General features: G+C 48.0%; 1 protein-coding gene across 3 annotated transcripts in view; it reads left to right on the forward strand.

The window, feature by feature from the left end:
- The first annotated feature begins 3,979 nt into the window (after positions 1 to 3,979).
- Positions 3,980 to 14,348, forward strand: part of PJA2 (praja ring finger ubiquitin ligase 2) — a 77,761-nt gene continuing 67,392 nt past the window's right edge. For 2 of the 3 annotated variants that reach the window (XM_044275948.1, XM_044275950.1), the window contains exon 1: positions 3,980 to 4,121. The gene's annotated coding sequence lies outside the window, so the exon portion shown is untranslated. The remainder of the gene's footprint in view (positions 4,122 to 14,348) is intronic. The other variant, XM_044275949.1, reaches the window with a different exon arrangement.

Consider the following 14,348-nt stretch of genomic DNA (forward strand, 5'->3'; position numbering starts at 1 on the left):
GTTTTGCGCATGGCGTTATATGGCGTGAGGACTTGATCCGAGAGATCAACTCCTCCCATATACCGATTGTAGTCGACGATACAATCGGGCTTGAGGACCGTTGCCGCGGTACCTCGCACAGGGACTGGGGTGGTGCCGTTACCGTGGATTGTGGACAGCATAAGGACATCCCTCTTGTCCTTATACCTGACCAGCAACAGGTTTCCACTGGTAAGTGCACGGGTCTCACCCCTGGGGATAGGTACCTGGAGGGGGTAGGCAGGGAGGCCGCGCTGATTTTTCCGCACGGTCCCACAAGCGAACGTAGATCTGGCGGCAAGGGACCTGAACAAGGGAATGCTGGTATAAAAGTTATCCACGTACAAGTGGTAACCATTATCCAGCAGTGGGTACATAAGGTCCCACACGAGTTTCCCGCTAACACCCAGAGTGGGGGGACATTCTGGGGGTTGAATACGGGAATCTCGCCCCTCGTACACACGAAATTTGTAAGTGTACCCTGAGGTACTCTCACAAATTTTGTATAGCTTCACGCCATACCTCGCTCGCTTTGTGGGAATATATTGGCGGAAACTGAGTCTCCCCTTGAACTGCAATGAGCGACTCATCAACCGCGACCTCCCTTCCAGGTACGTAGGCCTGCTGAAATGTGGCCCCAAAGTGATCGATGACAGGCCGTATCTTATACAGCCGGTCATAGGCAGGATCACCTCGGGGTGGACATGCTGCATTATCGGAATAATGCAGACATTTCCGGATGGCCTCAAACCGGGAGCGTGTCATGACCATACTGTACAGTGGGGTCTGGTACAGGACGTCCCCACTCCAGTATTGCCTGACACTGGGTTTTTGGACTAGACCCATATGCAGCACGAGGCCCCAAAATGTCCTCATTTCGGCTGCACTGACCGGCGTCCAGCCACCGGGTCTAGCCAAAACTGAGCCTGGGTTTTGAGCGACGAACTGTTGGGCGTACAGATTCGTCTGCTCCACCATCAAATTCACCAGTGGGTTACTGAAAAAAAAACTAAAATAGTCAATTTCAGTAAACCCCACTGTGGGAATCTGGATTCCAGGATTGCCAGCGAAATCCGGAATCTCAGGCTCAAAGTCCACTGGGGGACACCAGCTAAGTTCATCGGCAGGGGTCTCCGGTGAACTTATTTGGTGGGCCGGGAAACCAGTACGAACCCCAGGGCGGCTCGTACTAGGGTGGGCCACAGGATCCCTAGCATGTGCGGCCCCTGGCTCCGCCTGGCGGCGTCTCCGCCGCCTTGGTGGCTCATCGTCATCCGATGATGATGAGGAGGATGCTGATGATAAGAGGAATGTGGGGTCATCCTCATCCTCACTGGGGCTCTCGGAGTCGGAGGCAATCTGGGCATATGCCTCCTCGGCCGAGAACACCCGGCGGGCCATGGGTGTGTGTGCGTGTAGGTGTGCGTGTGTGTAAAACTTTATTATATGTGCGTGTGTGTGGGGGCAACGGGTGTTCGCGTACTAAAAAAAGGAAAAAAGGGCAAGTGTTAGGAAAAAAAAAAAGTTGCTGATTAGCGGTACAACGCTGATCAGCGGTGGGGCAGGCGATGCGCTAACAGTGGACGGACGCTAAAAAGTGCCGACCAGTCAGCGAACGCAGAAAAAAAAGTGGTGGTGAGGGGGCTAGTGGTGGTGGTGGGGGGGGGGGGGGGTTGGGGGGAGTGGTGGCGGGATGGGTGGACGGGGTGGGGGGGCTGGCTGGTGGTGGGGGGCTGGTAGGGGGGGGCAAGTGGCAGGGGGGGGTCTGGGGTCTGATAGATGGATCAAAAAAAGTTTTGTGTAAAAGTTAAAAGTTTTTTTTTTTTTTTTTTTTTCCTAACTAACTTTTCCCTTCTTTCCCTGCCTAACGATGCCTCTCCCTCACTGACCCTAACCTACCTGGGTGGCGATGGGTGCAGGAGGGTGATGGATGGCGATTAGGGGGACACAGGAGCTGGTGCTGGACGATGCTGCCGGGTGCTCGTGCAGAACAGGAAGAGGAGGGGAGAGAGGAGCGCAGGAAGTTTGAATCTCGCGCCTCTCTCCCCTGCACCAATCAGCACCCTGGACAGCAGTGTTCAGCACCAGGGCCAGCACCGCCTCCTCAAATCCTCGGACTGCGATTGGTGGTGTATAATTACGCCACCGATCGCAGTCTTTTTCCGGTTCATCGGGTCACCGGACACCCGAATGGACCGGAAACGCAGAAAACCGCAGGTCTGAATTGACCTGCGGTTTTCTGCGATCGCCGATACGGGGGGGTCAAATGACCCCCCCCTGCGTTGTTACGGGATGCCGGCTGAATGATTTCAGCCGAAATCCCGTTCCGATTAACCCCCGCGGCGCCGGAATGCCGATTTTAAGTCAGGACGTACCGGTACGCCCTTGGTCCTTAAGGACTCGGGAAATAGGGCGTACCGGTACGCCCTGTGTCCTTAAGGGGTTAAGGGTCCTGGTTTACATACACTATATGGCCAAAAGTGGCATCTGTCACACCTATATGAACTTGTTGGAAATATTATTCTGTTTAGTGCTGTTTAACCCCTTCCAGATATTTTCCTATTTTCCAATTTTCCATTTTTGCATTTCCATTTTTTTACTCCCAGTCTTCCTGGAGCCATAATTAAATAAAATAAAAAATAAATATATTTTCCTTCACATTTTTTTTGCAGGCCAAGTTTTACTTTCTAATGGCACCATTTAATGTTGCATACGATGTGGTGGGAAGCAGGATTTTTTTTTTCAAATGGGATGGGATTGGGTAAAAAAAAGTAATTTCACTGCATTCCCTGTGTGGTAAATCTGGCCTATTAGCTTCAGTCTCTGGATCAGCACAATTCGGCCCCTTTCACACAAGTGAGTTTTCCGCGCGGGTGCAATGCGTGACGTGAACATATTGCACCCACGCTGAATCCTGACCCATTCATTTCAATGGGTCTGTGTACATGTTTTTCACGAATCACTTGTGCGTTGCGTGAAAATTATAGTCAATGGGGACGGATCGGCAGTCCGGCGGCACGGCAAAATAGTGGCAGGACGGATCCGACAGGGCGAACAGCCTGTCGGATCCGTCCTGCCGCTAGTGTGAAAGTAGCCTTAGTCTATGGAGTACATTTTTTGCAGAACAATCTGTAGTTTTTATTGATACCATTTTTGAGTGTGTATGACTTTTTGATAACTTTTTATTAAATTTTTTGGGGAAGTGAGGCGCAAAAAAAAAACTTCAAATTGGCCCCATGATATAAAGATTTTTAGATTTTAATAGTACGGGCATTTTGGGACGCGGTGATGCCTATGATGTTTAGTTTGACAGTTTTTTTTCCTGTTGTGCATAGCAAAGGATCTTGTCACTCATTGTCAGGGGGGCGAGGAACGATAGCCTCATCGGACTCATCTCCCTCGCAGCACTGGCACCCACTGTGGTCACATGAAGTGGCTAAGGCCCATTGAAGTGAATAGGACTGAGCCGCCACACGTTTCACCCAAAAAATAAAAAATTATTGCAAAAAGGATTTACGGAACCGAATGAAAAAGTCACGGCTTTCAGATGCATGTGCTAAAAATGCACAAAACTTATGTGGTCATGAAAGGAGATAAATGGTTAACTGAATTGTCATTAGGCTTTTGTGATATAGTAAAAATAAGAAATATGTAGTAGTAAGAATGTGGGAAAGCATAAAAAAATTCACTCAAACTCCTGACAGGAGTGGGTTAAACTGCTGACAGTGACACAAGCAGTGGCTTCTTCTCTCTTGCAGTTTTTTTTTAAGAAAAAAAGTTGAGACGCTGTGTGGGGGCCCTCAAGGGCCCTGTACTCCTGGGAGCGGCCATGGACACCAGTCCCTGGCTGCAGCGTTATCCCGACAGCCGCTCAGGTTACCGTTCAAGCTTTACCTGTAAGCAGAGAAATTCTGATTGGCTGAGGCACTGCTAGACCCCGCCTCTCGTCACTTACCGATTGGCCAAGCTGTAGGAAGGCTTTGGAAGACGATTGGTTGCCATTTTGACGCTGGCTGTCCGGTGACGCCGCGCTGTGTGAGGGACGGAGCCGTGTAGGCAGCGGTGTTGGAGGCTCCGGGCTGTGTCGGGATATCGAGCGGCAGGTACGGGCGAGCTGTGGGCGGCGGGGGCCGGAAGGACGAGCAGTTTCGGAGCTGTTGTGGGGTTCTCTATGTATGTGTGTGGTGAAGAGTGAGCGGAGGACGCTGCTGAGGCCTGCAGACTGAGGGGGCGGGGCCACAGGTGCAGCGTCACTGTATAAACACAAGCCGCGCGTTACATGGCCTGTGCACTGCTGGGACGTACTGTATAGGAAGTGTATGGGCCGAGCTCCGTCTGTAGGCCCTGAGCTGCCCTATGTACATGTAGCAGGACCGACGTTGTTGCAGTGATATGGCTGCTCCTTCAGGCTGTAGAGTGTCAGCCGCTGTCAGGGACGTCCTGGAGCTACTGACACCTATTGATAATCCTGTTTCAGAGAATTTCTGCCAGAGCAGCCTGTCCTCAGCCCATAAATGCAGATTTACCTCCATTCAAATATATTTGTAGAATTTTACAAAAAATAAATCTGGATTAGAATATTCTCATGTTGAGGCATAGTATTTGTCAGGTTTTAGTAACCAATATGGCGGGGATGATGACGATCGGTAGATGAAAATCACGTAGAAGCAATTTGTGTAAGTGATCCTGTTAGCCGCCAGATTGTGTGGCGTATGGTCCTCATAGGTACATACATCGCTCCGCGTTCAGGGGCCAAGCTAAAGGCTCATAGGCCCTGGTGCAAGAGGTCAGCCTGGGCCCCCCTTCCCTCAGTGCTTTGTGGCCAGGGGAGCACATTGCCTTCCTGCTGCCTGAGGTAAAAAATTGAAATGTGGCACAAGGGACTTTGGGCCCCCTTAGGCTCCTGGGCTGGTAGCGACTGCTATCTCTGCACTCTTATAGCTACACCCCTGTCTGCGTTTATTAAGGTGATCATGGCTCAGACCTTGTGGTAAAGTGCATCTGGTCTTAGAAAAAAAACAAAACAGTGCACTTCGTTCAGCGAGGTGACGTAGCATAAGATATGCCGTTTTGGTGACAAATTCTGTCACAAATTGGGCCAACCAATAGCTGGTATACAGTAAGACCAAAGTGTCTATCCCTGCCCCACGTGTGTCATCCAGCCTGAGCCTCTTGGATATATTTGCACTCTTCTAAATTCTAATTGCAATTTTCTTCTACATTCTTTTATTTAGTTTGTGGAATTAGTTTATTTTTGTTAGGAAACATTTAGGCGTATATTTAGTGTAGTAAATACATTAACTTTTTATTTTATTTTTAGAAGGAAAGCTAAAAAAAACCCTGCAATTTTAACATCTTGTGGAATTTATTTACGGTTTTCATTGTGTGGTATAAATAAAACAACTTTATTATGTGGGTCACTACAATGATGATGGACACATTTATTTTATTTAATTTTATTTTTGTATTTTTCACTTCCTCCTGCAGCTCTACAACTCCTCCCCCTCCTCCTCCAGACTGACAACGAAAGGAAAGGAAAGGAAAGGAAGGGAAGGAGAGGGGAGGGGGGGGGGGGGCTGTTTTAGCTGCTCATCTCTATAGTTTTGTACCAGCTAGAGATATGGGTATCCCAAGCTTTCAGACAATACCAGAATGACAGCATTATTTTCACTACAGGAGAAGATATCACTGTTAGAAATGAGAATGCAATGAATGCAGCTGAAAATGAAAGTAAAAGCCGGTTTACCGCCTTTATTCCCAATTCGATTTCTGACAGTGATATCTCCTGCTTATTTTCTGATAATGCACTCATTTTGGTCTTGTATGAAAGCCTGGGGTGCCAGCTTTCAAACAATCGGGAGATATCAGCAGCTAAAGCTACCCTCTTCCCCTCCACTGACCAGTTAAAGGGGTTGTCCGGGATCAAGATTTTTTTTTAAACCAGTTAAATCACTATTAATAACGGTTTGAAGGTCCCCCCAGATGTTTTTAGGTATTTTTACACTTCAGCAGGGCTCCTACAGTCCCCCACTGATTGTTTACCTTTCTGTTTGTGTGCGGTAACTTCCTGCCTCAATGCTTTCTGGGTCCCAGCGCAGCTAAACGCCTCCTTCCTTACTAAGAATGCGCCCTGCTCGGCGAGGGGCGTGGCTTAGCACTGTGATGGGCGTGAGGGGGCGTGGCTTAGCGCTTCTGTTGCCGCATAGTTACTGCCCCTCCATGCGCTTGGAATAATTAGAGGCTGACGGTGACGTCACTGGGCTCCTTGTGAAGCGTAAGGAGAGGCTTTGCTATGCAGAAAGGGACCCAGTACGTCACTGACTGTGATAGAAACTGCACTTCCGGCTGAAAATTTGTGAAGTGAAAAAGGGCCATCAGAAATGTCTGGTAAGGGAAGGACAGGCATGAATGTAATATTTAGGGGACCATTGTACATGTAGAGTCATGTCCCCAATCCCGGACAACCCCTTTAAGCACTTTTCTCACAGCCGGAGCTGAGTTTGGACAAAACAGTTAGGTGGTTAATCTGCCCCATTATTAACTGATACAGCCCATTATAGTGATGTCACATGTACCAGCCGCCCCACTAACAGGACTTGCAGGTTTGTTGATGACCACACTTTTTTGCAAACTGCATGGAGTTACCACTTCTTGCATTAGTAATATGCACGGCCTACTGCTTTTGACGGCATTGCAGATGGTATATGTTACAGCACTTTTATCAACTATAGCAATCTGATCTCTGTATGATACCAGTGAATTAGGCCTCTTTCACACTACAGTTTTTTTTTTTTTGCCTGTTTTGCGTTCCGTATACGGTCCATAAACTGAACCATTTATTTCAATGGGTCCGCAAAAAAGACGGAATGTACTCCGTATGCTTTCCGTTTACCGGTTTCCATATCTCCATTCCGTGCAAAAATATAACATGTCCTATATTTGGCCGCAAATCATGTTCCGTGGCTCCATTAAAGTCAGTGGGTCTGCAAAAAAGACGGAATGCATACGGAAATGCATCTGTATGTCTTCCGTATCCGTTCAGTTTTTTTGTGGAACCATCTATTGAAAGTGTTATGCCCAGCCCAATTTGTTCTATGCAATTACTGTATACTGTACATGGCATACGGAAAAACGGAACCGAAACGGCATCACAACAGAAACAAAAAACGGAACAACGGATCAGGGAAAAACGGACCGCAAAACACTAAAGTAGCCATACCGTAGTGTGAAAGAGGCCTTAAAGGGGTTGTCCCATTAGGGAAAAAAAAAATCCTTGTCTATATGCCCTATTAGAGATCTCCTTTGGACCACCCTCTGTAAAGCCTCATGCACATGTCTGTGAAACACGGACCGTGTGATAGCGGCCTGGAATTCTTCTGAGTGCAGGAGCGCATGGCGTCATTGGCTGCTATGACGCCGTGAGCTTCCTGCTGCCGCCGCAGTACAGTGATAGTGGTATAGATCATACCAGTGTATTACTGTGCTGCGGCGGCAGGAGAACGCGCATGGCGTCATAGCAACCAATGACTCTGTGCGCTCCTGCACTCAGAAGAAATCCAGGCCGGTATCACACGGTCCGTGTTTTACAAACGTGTGCATGAGGCTTAAGGCAGAGCATTGAGCCACTGATCGTTAGCTTTCTGGCAGACCTGGGCCGTCATCTGAATGGCTGCTACATAGTACAACATACAGAGAGAGGTTTTCTTCACACAAGCATATTGAAATCCGTCTGTATTCCGGAGCTGGATAGTATACAATATAGATTGTCATCAGTATTGCTTCAGTAGTTCGTTCAGATTTATATACCCATTCATTCCTTCCTTCCTTCCTGCAATCTCATAGATTATAATGGGCGTATTTGAAAGCAAATGCAAAACTTAGGAAATAATACGCCCTTGTGAATAGCCTTATTCGCTAACATTAGTAGCAAATTCCGGTACACAAAATATGCACCATATACGGATGGTAAATACACTCGTGTGAAAGAGGCCAATAGGAGTAATTGCATCTTGTTCTGATATTAGGGATGAAGAGATAGATGACCCCTTACCCTGGGTTCACACCTGAGCGTTTTACAGCGCGTTCAAACGCGCTGTAAAACACTTAAGACATGAAAACCAATGCTTCCCTATGGGAAGGGTTCACACCTGGGCGTTTTACAGCGCGTACGAACGCGCTGTAAAACGCCCGACGCTCAAACAAGTACTTGAGCTTCTTTGGGGCGTTTTGACGCGCGTTTGTGGCCATAGGACACTGCAGTCAATGACACAAACGCGCGTTTACTATTACAAAAAACGCGCGTAAAACGCGCGTTTGAGGAACGCTCAGGTGTGAACCCAGGGTTAAAGGGTATCTGTCAGCAGATTTGTACCCATGACACTGGCTGACCTGTTGCTTATTCACTTAGCAGCTGAAGGCATCTGTGTTGGTCGCACATTCATATGTGCCCACATTGCTGAGAAAAAATGATTTAATACATGCAAATAGGGCTGAAACGATTATTCGAATAACTCGATTAAATCGAGTCAAAAAATTCATCGATGCAGTTTCCCTGCATCGAGGAATCGTTCAGATCACGTGATCACGGAGCGGGAGTGAAATTAAGCGTCTTACTCACCGCTTCCGTGTCCTCCGGAGCCAGAGAGGCAGGACTGAGCGGCCGGCACAGCTGAGGGAGGAGGAGGGAGAGGGAGTCTCTCCCTCCCCACTGTGCGCGGCTGCCGCTGAAGACCAAGTAGGAGGAGGAGGGGAAGAGAGGAGGGGAGGGGAGGGACTGTGGCCACTGCACCACCAATGAATGTGCCGGCCATATCCCACAGGGTCCCCCTCCTCCCCCCCATCATTGGTGGCAGTGTCTGTTCCGATCGGTTACCATGGGAGCCAGGACGCTGCTTAAGTCCTGGCTGCCATGGTATGTTAGTAGTGAGCAGAGAGCAGCGCATTATACTCACGTGCGCTGTGGCCGCCGGTCGCTCCTTCTTCTGTCTGTGCGGCGGATTGCTAATGCTTACAGCATTAGCAATGCGCCGCACAGACCTATGAGAAGGAGCGACCGGCGGCCACAGCGCACGTGAGTATAATGCGCTGCTCACTAACATACCATGGCAGCCAGGACTTAAGCAGCGTCCTGGCTCCCATGGTAACCGATCGGAGCCCCAGCATTACACTGCTGGGGCTCCGATCGGAACTGACACTGCCACCAATGATGGGGGGGGGGAGGAGGGGGACCCTGTGGCCACTGCCACCAATGATTAATACTGGGGAGGGAGGGGGGGGTTGCGTTACCAGAGGGGGCATATCAGAGGCTGGGGGAGGCAGATCAGAGGCTGGGGGAGGGAGGGGAGGCAGATCAGAGGCTGGGGGGAGGGAGGGGAGGCAGATCAGAGGCTGGGGGAGGGGGGGATGCAGATCAGAGGCTGGGGGGAGGGGGGGAGGGAGATCAGAGGCTGGGGGAGGGAGATCAGAGGCTGGGGGGAGGGGGGAGGCAGATCAGAGGCTGGGGGGGAGGCAGATCAGAGGCTGGGGGGGGGAGGCCAGATCAGAGGCTGGGGGGGGGGGCCAGATCAGAGGCGGGGGCAAGCAGATCAGAGGCTGGGGGGAGGCAGATGGAGAGTGAGTGGTTAATGGAGGCTGCAAGCACCACCTTGGCATGTATAAAGTTATTGGTTTAGAGAGGGGTTAATGAAGGCACCTCCAAGGTGTTTTCATTAACCTCTTCAGACCAATAACTTTATACATGCCTAATGCCAAGGTGCTTCCATTAACCCCTCCAAACCCAATGGGCATGTATAAAGTTATTGGTTTGGAGGGGTTAATGGAAGCACCTTGGCATTAGGCATGTATAAAGTTATTAACCCCTTCAAACCAATAACTTTATACATACCTAATTACGTACGTTATTTTAAGTAGCTTTTTCTTATTAGATTACTCGATGAATCGAGAAATATAATCGATAGAATACTCGATTACAAAAATATTCGTTTACTGCAGCCCTACATGCAAATGACACTCTCGGAGCAATAGCAGTTCTCTTCTGTACTGCGCCTGCTCTGGATATCGCTTTCTCAGGGGGCCCCCTGAGAAAGTGGAGGAGCGAAACGTGTGTCGGGGTGCGCTCTCTCTGCCAGGCCTGGGTTCGATCCATTGGGGCTTCCATTCAACTTTAGGTAATATGTTTCAGTATTGTTTTTTGATTTGATGTTTATTACTACTATTGTTCCTCCTAACTGCTTATGGGCTAGTTTATGGTGCCTTATATTTGGCCCTTCTCTTGGCTTTCATTGTGCAGTTTTTGTAGGTTCAGCTGTGGGGGTTGGAGACTTGTACATTTATTGGGGGTAGGGTTTATATTGCCTGCTTTCTGCGGCATATGTCATTTCCCTATTTCTTTCCCTCTTATTTCGGATCCATTATACCCAGAGTTTGGCGGTCGAGCTGCTTATCGCAGCGCTGGCCTGCACTGCTGCTACTTATCTTTTTATCATTGTCTATGGTTTGTTGTAATACTTATTACTTAATAAAATATCTTTGTTATAATTGTATATGTGTGTCTTTTGTTTAATTGGTTGTGCCAAGTGCACATGTAACAGGTCAGCCAGTTTCATAGGTACAAATTTGCTGACAGATGCCCTTTAACCCCTTAGGGACCTGGCTAATTTTCACCTCAGGACCAGGCCATTTTTTGCAAATCTGACCAGTGTCGCTTCATGTGGTGATAACTTTAAAACACTTTGACTTATCCAGGCCATTCTCAGATTCTTTTTTCGTCAAATATTTTACTTCATGACACTGGTAAAATAGAGTAAAAGAAAATTCATTTTTATTTATAAAAAATATCAAATTTACCATAAATGTGGAAACATTTGCAAATTTTTAAGTTTCAATTTATCTACTTCTATAATGCGTAGTAATGCTTACAAAAATAGTTATTACTTTACATTCCCCCTATGTCTACTTCATGTTTAGATCATTTTGGGAATGATATTTTATTTTTTGGGGATGTTACAAGGCTCAGAAGTTGAGAAGCAATTCTTGAAATTTATCTGAAACTTTCAAAAACCCACTTTTTAGGGACCAGTTCAGGTCTGAAGTCACTTTGCGAGGCTTACATAATAGAAACCACCCAAAATGACCCATTCTAGAAACTACCCCCCTCAAGGAATTCAAAACTGATTTTACAAACTTTGTTAACCCTTTAGGTATTCCACAAGAATTAATGGAAAATAGAGATACAATTTCAAAATTTAACTTTTTTGGGCAGATTTCTCCATTTCCATATTTTTTTTTTTCCAGTTACAAAGCAAAGGGTTAACAGCCAAATAAAACTCAATATTTATTGCCCTGATTCTGTAGTTTACAGAAACACCCCATATGGGGTCGTAAACTGCTGTACGGGAACACGGCAGGGCACTATTTTGCTAGACAGTTTTTTTTTTTTTTTTTTTACACCATGTCCCATTTGAAGCCCCCCTGATGCATCCCTAGAGTAGAAACTCCAAAAAAGTGACCCAATTTTAGAAACTACGGGATAGGGTGGCAGTTTTGTTGGTACTAGTTTAGGGTACATGTGATTTCTGGTTGCTCTATATTACACTTTGTGAGGCAAGGTAACAAGAAATAGCTGTTTTGGCACTTTTTTCTTATTTTTATTTACAACATTCATCTGACAGGTTAGATCATGTGGTATTTTGATATAGCAGCTTGTCACGGATGCGGGCGATGCCTAATATATGTATACTTTTTTATATTTTTATTAATTTTGTTTTACACCATGATTTCTTTTTTCCATAGCATCATCACGACGGCATACAAGGAGATTGACCCCTGACCTCTGTAGGGGCAGGAACAGAGAAAGGTTAAATACCCTCCTCCCACCACCAACACCAGTGTTTCCTGTCCCTACAGAGGACAGGGCAGAGAAAGGTCTCCCTGTATGCAGGGAGATGAAGCTTGGAATTCAGCGTGGATACCTTAAGAAATCGCCGGCATCCTGCATGGCGTCCCCCTGCCCTCCCGCGGTCCAGTACTAACGCTGGGCAGGGGTGTGGGGCTCTACCTCGTCCCGATTTTCGGGGCCTGTTCCCTGGCGCAGTCTCCCTTCCGGCATCATCGCGGCAGCTGGGTGCGCGCCGGCGCATTGGGCGCATATGTTTGACGTCACGGCCGGCGACCCGGAAGTGACGTCAGTGGCGGCAGCGTGGAGCTTAATTTAAAAACCGAGGCCTGCTCCGGACAAACGCTCCCAGGATCGGTCCCCCACTGTGCGGAACCCTTACCTTTCGGAAGAGGCGACCATGTCGGTACCGGAGCGGTCCCCCAGAGCTGAGCCGCCGCCAGCACTTCTAACTGTGAGTCCCCTTCGGGGGTATTTATGAATGGGTCAGGGAGTCTGTTGATCCCCCTCTCCCACGATGATATTAGGGGGGGGGGAGGAGGAGCGGGCTCTTGCTACATGCTCAGTGCAGCTACGGCAGGGCGCAGGCTCCTACATCCACCCTGCCCCCCCCCTCCCCCCACCCTCCTCTTGGTGGGCCATATCCCTTATACTTGCCGTTTCATCTCTTTTAGGCAAAAGAAACCCCGAAAAAGATGGGGAAGTCACTCAAATGTGTCTCCTGCTCTAGTAGACTCCCTGACGGCTACCCCAAAAAACTGTGCAAGCCTTGTATCTCAAATATCGTACGGGATGAGGCACCCTCCCTAAAAGAGGAGTTAAAAACTATGATTCAGGAGGAGATCCGTTCATCCCTGGCCCACCTGTCCGCTAATCCCCCCGATTTGCCGCAACCAAAGAAGAAGCGGGCTAGATCCCCATCCCCCTCTGATATAGAAGTCGTTGCGGAGGAAAGTGCCCACTCTGTTAAGTCTTGGGAGGAGGGGGAGAGAGTCTCTGACTCAGAAGACGATGGACTGTAGATATTATTTTTCTACGGAAGAAATGTCCGACCTTCTGAAGGCTGTAAGGTCGACCATGGGTGTGGAGGAGGTACAACGTACCCATTCGGTACAAGAGGAGATGTTTGGGGGCCTGAGGGTTAAGAAGACCCGTGTGTTTCCCATCAATGAAAGCATTAGGGATATGATCCTTGATGAGTGGACAGACCCAGAAAAACGACTGGGAGTCCCGGCAACGTTCAAAAATAGGTTGCTATTTGATCCGGAGGAATCTAAAATTTTCAATGAAATTCCCAAGATTGATGTACAGGTGGCCAAAGTGAACAAAAAGACGTCCCTTCCATTCGAGGATGCCTCCCAACTCAAAGATTCAATGGATCGTAAGGCGGACAGTCTCCTCAGGAAATCCTGGGAGGTGGCCATGTTTAACGTTAAAACCAATATTGCGACTTCAGTCGCCCGGTCCATGTATCTTTGGTTGGGAGAGTTGGAAACTCATATTAAAGACAGAGCGTCTAGGGAGCAGATTCTGGAGTCTCTCCCCCTTTTAAAGTCGGCCACGGCTTTCCTGGCGGATGCCTCTGCCGAATCAGTTCGGTTCTCCGCCAGAGATGTTGATAGTAGCTCCATCCCCCTGAAGACGCCGTGTTTGCGGTGAAACATGTTGGGGGAGCGGTGTCTGTAAGATTTTAATAAGGATGGCAGGGCTGAAGATGGACTAGGGAGAGGTGATCTGCAGACGCTGAACCTGTGTGAGGGCCAGATTAGAAAGACGGAATGAATATAGTAACTGTGTAATCAGCAGTGAGGGACACAATAGATACATAGTTGCGGACCGAACACTATTACCAAGTACGGCGTTTGCCTGGTGTCGGGGTGACACCTACTGGCACTGAAGTGTCATTACACAATTAAATACAGAGAAGTCCATGATATCTATGAGAGAATGTCCCTCTGATTAATCGGACAATAGGAATACTGAGCCCACAGGTCCAAGCCCTCCATATACATTTTAAAAGAGTGTGTTTTTTTGTTTTTTGTATGTTAAATATAGTATTTAATAAAAGGAAAATAAAAGTTATATTTTAATATAAGACCAGAAACAGGAATTATAGTCAGCAGACTATTGGAATATTGACCGCCAGAGATGCAGCACTCTCCAATGCAGCTAGGAGAGCCCTCTGGATGAAGTGTTGGTCGGGGGATAAGACATCTAAGTTAAAGCTTTGCTCCATCCCCTTTTCCGGAGAATACGTGTTTGGCCCGGTGCTAGATAAGATCCTAGAGAAGGCCGCGGATAAGAAGAAGGGGTTTCCGGAAGATCGCCCTTCCAAACGTCGGTATCCTTTTCGCCCCCCCTCGGGTCAAGAAAGGAGCTACAGGGGAAAAGGGAAATCAGGGCGTTGGAGTTACCCAAAAGGAGGAAGAGGTCAGTC

The sequence above is a fragment of the Bufo gargarizans genome, chromosome 1 (genome assembly GCF_014858855.1).
Source record: "Bufo gargarizans isolate SCDJY-AF-19 chromosome 1, ASM1485885v1, whole genome shotgun sequence".
In the NCBI taxonomy this organism is placed as follows: Eukaryota; Metazoa; Chordata; class Amphibia; order Anura; family Bufonidae; genus Bufo; species Bufo gargarizans.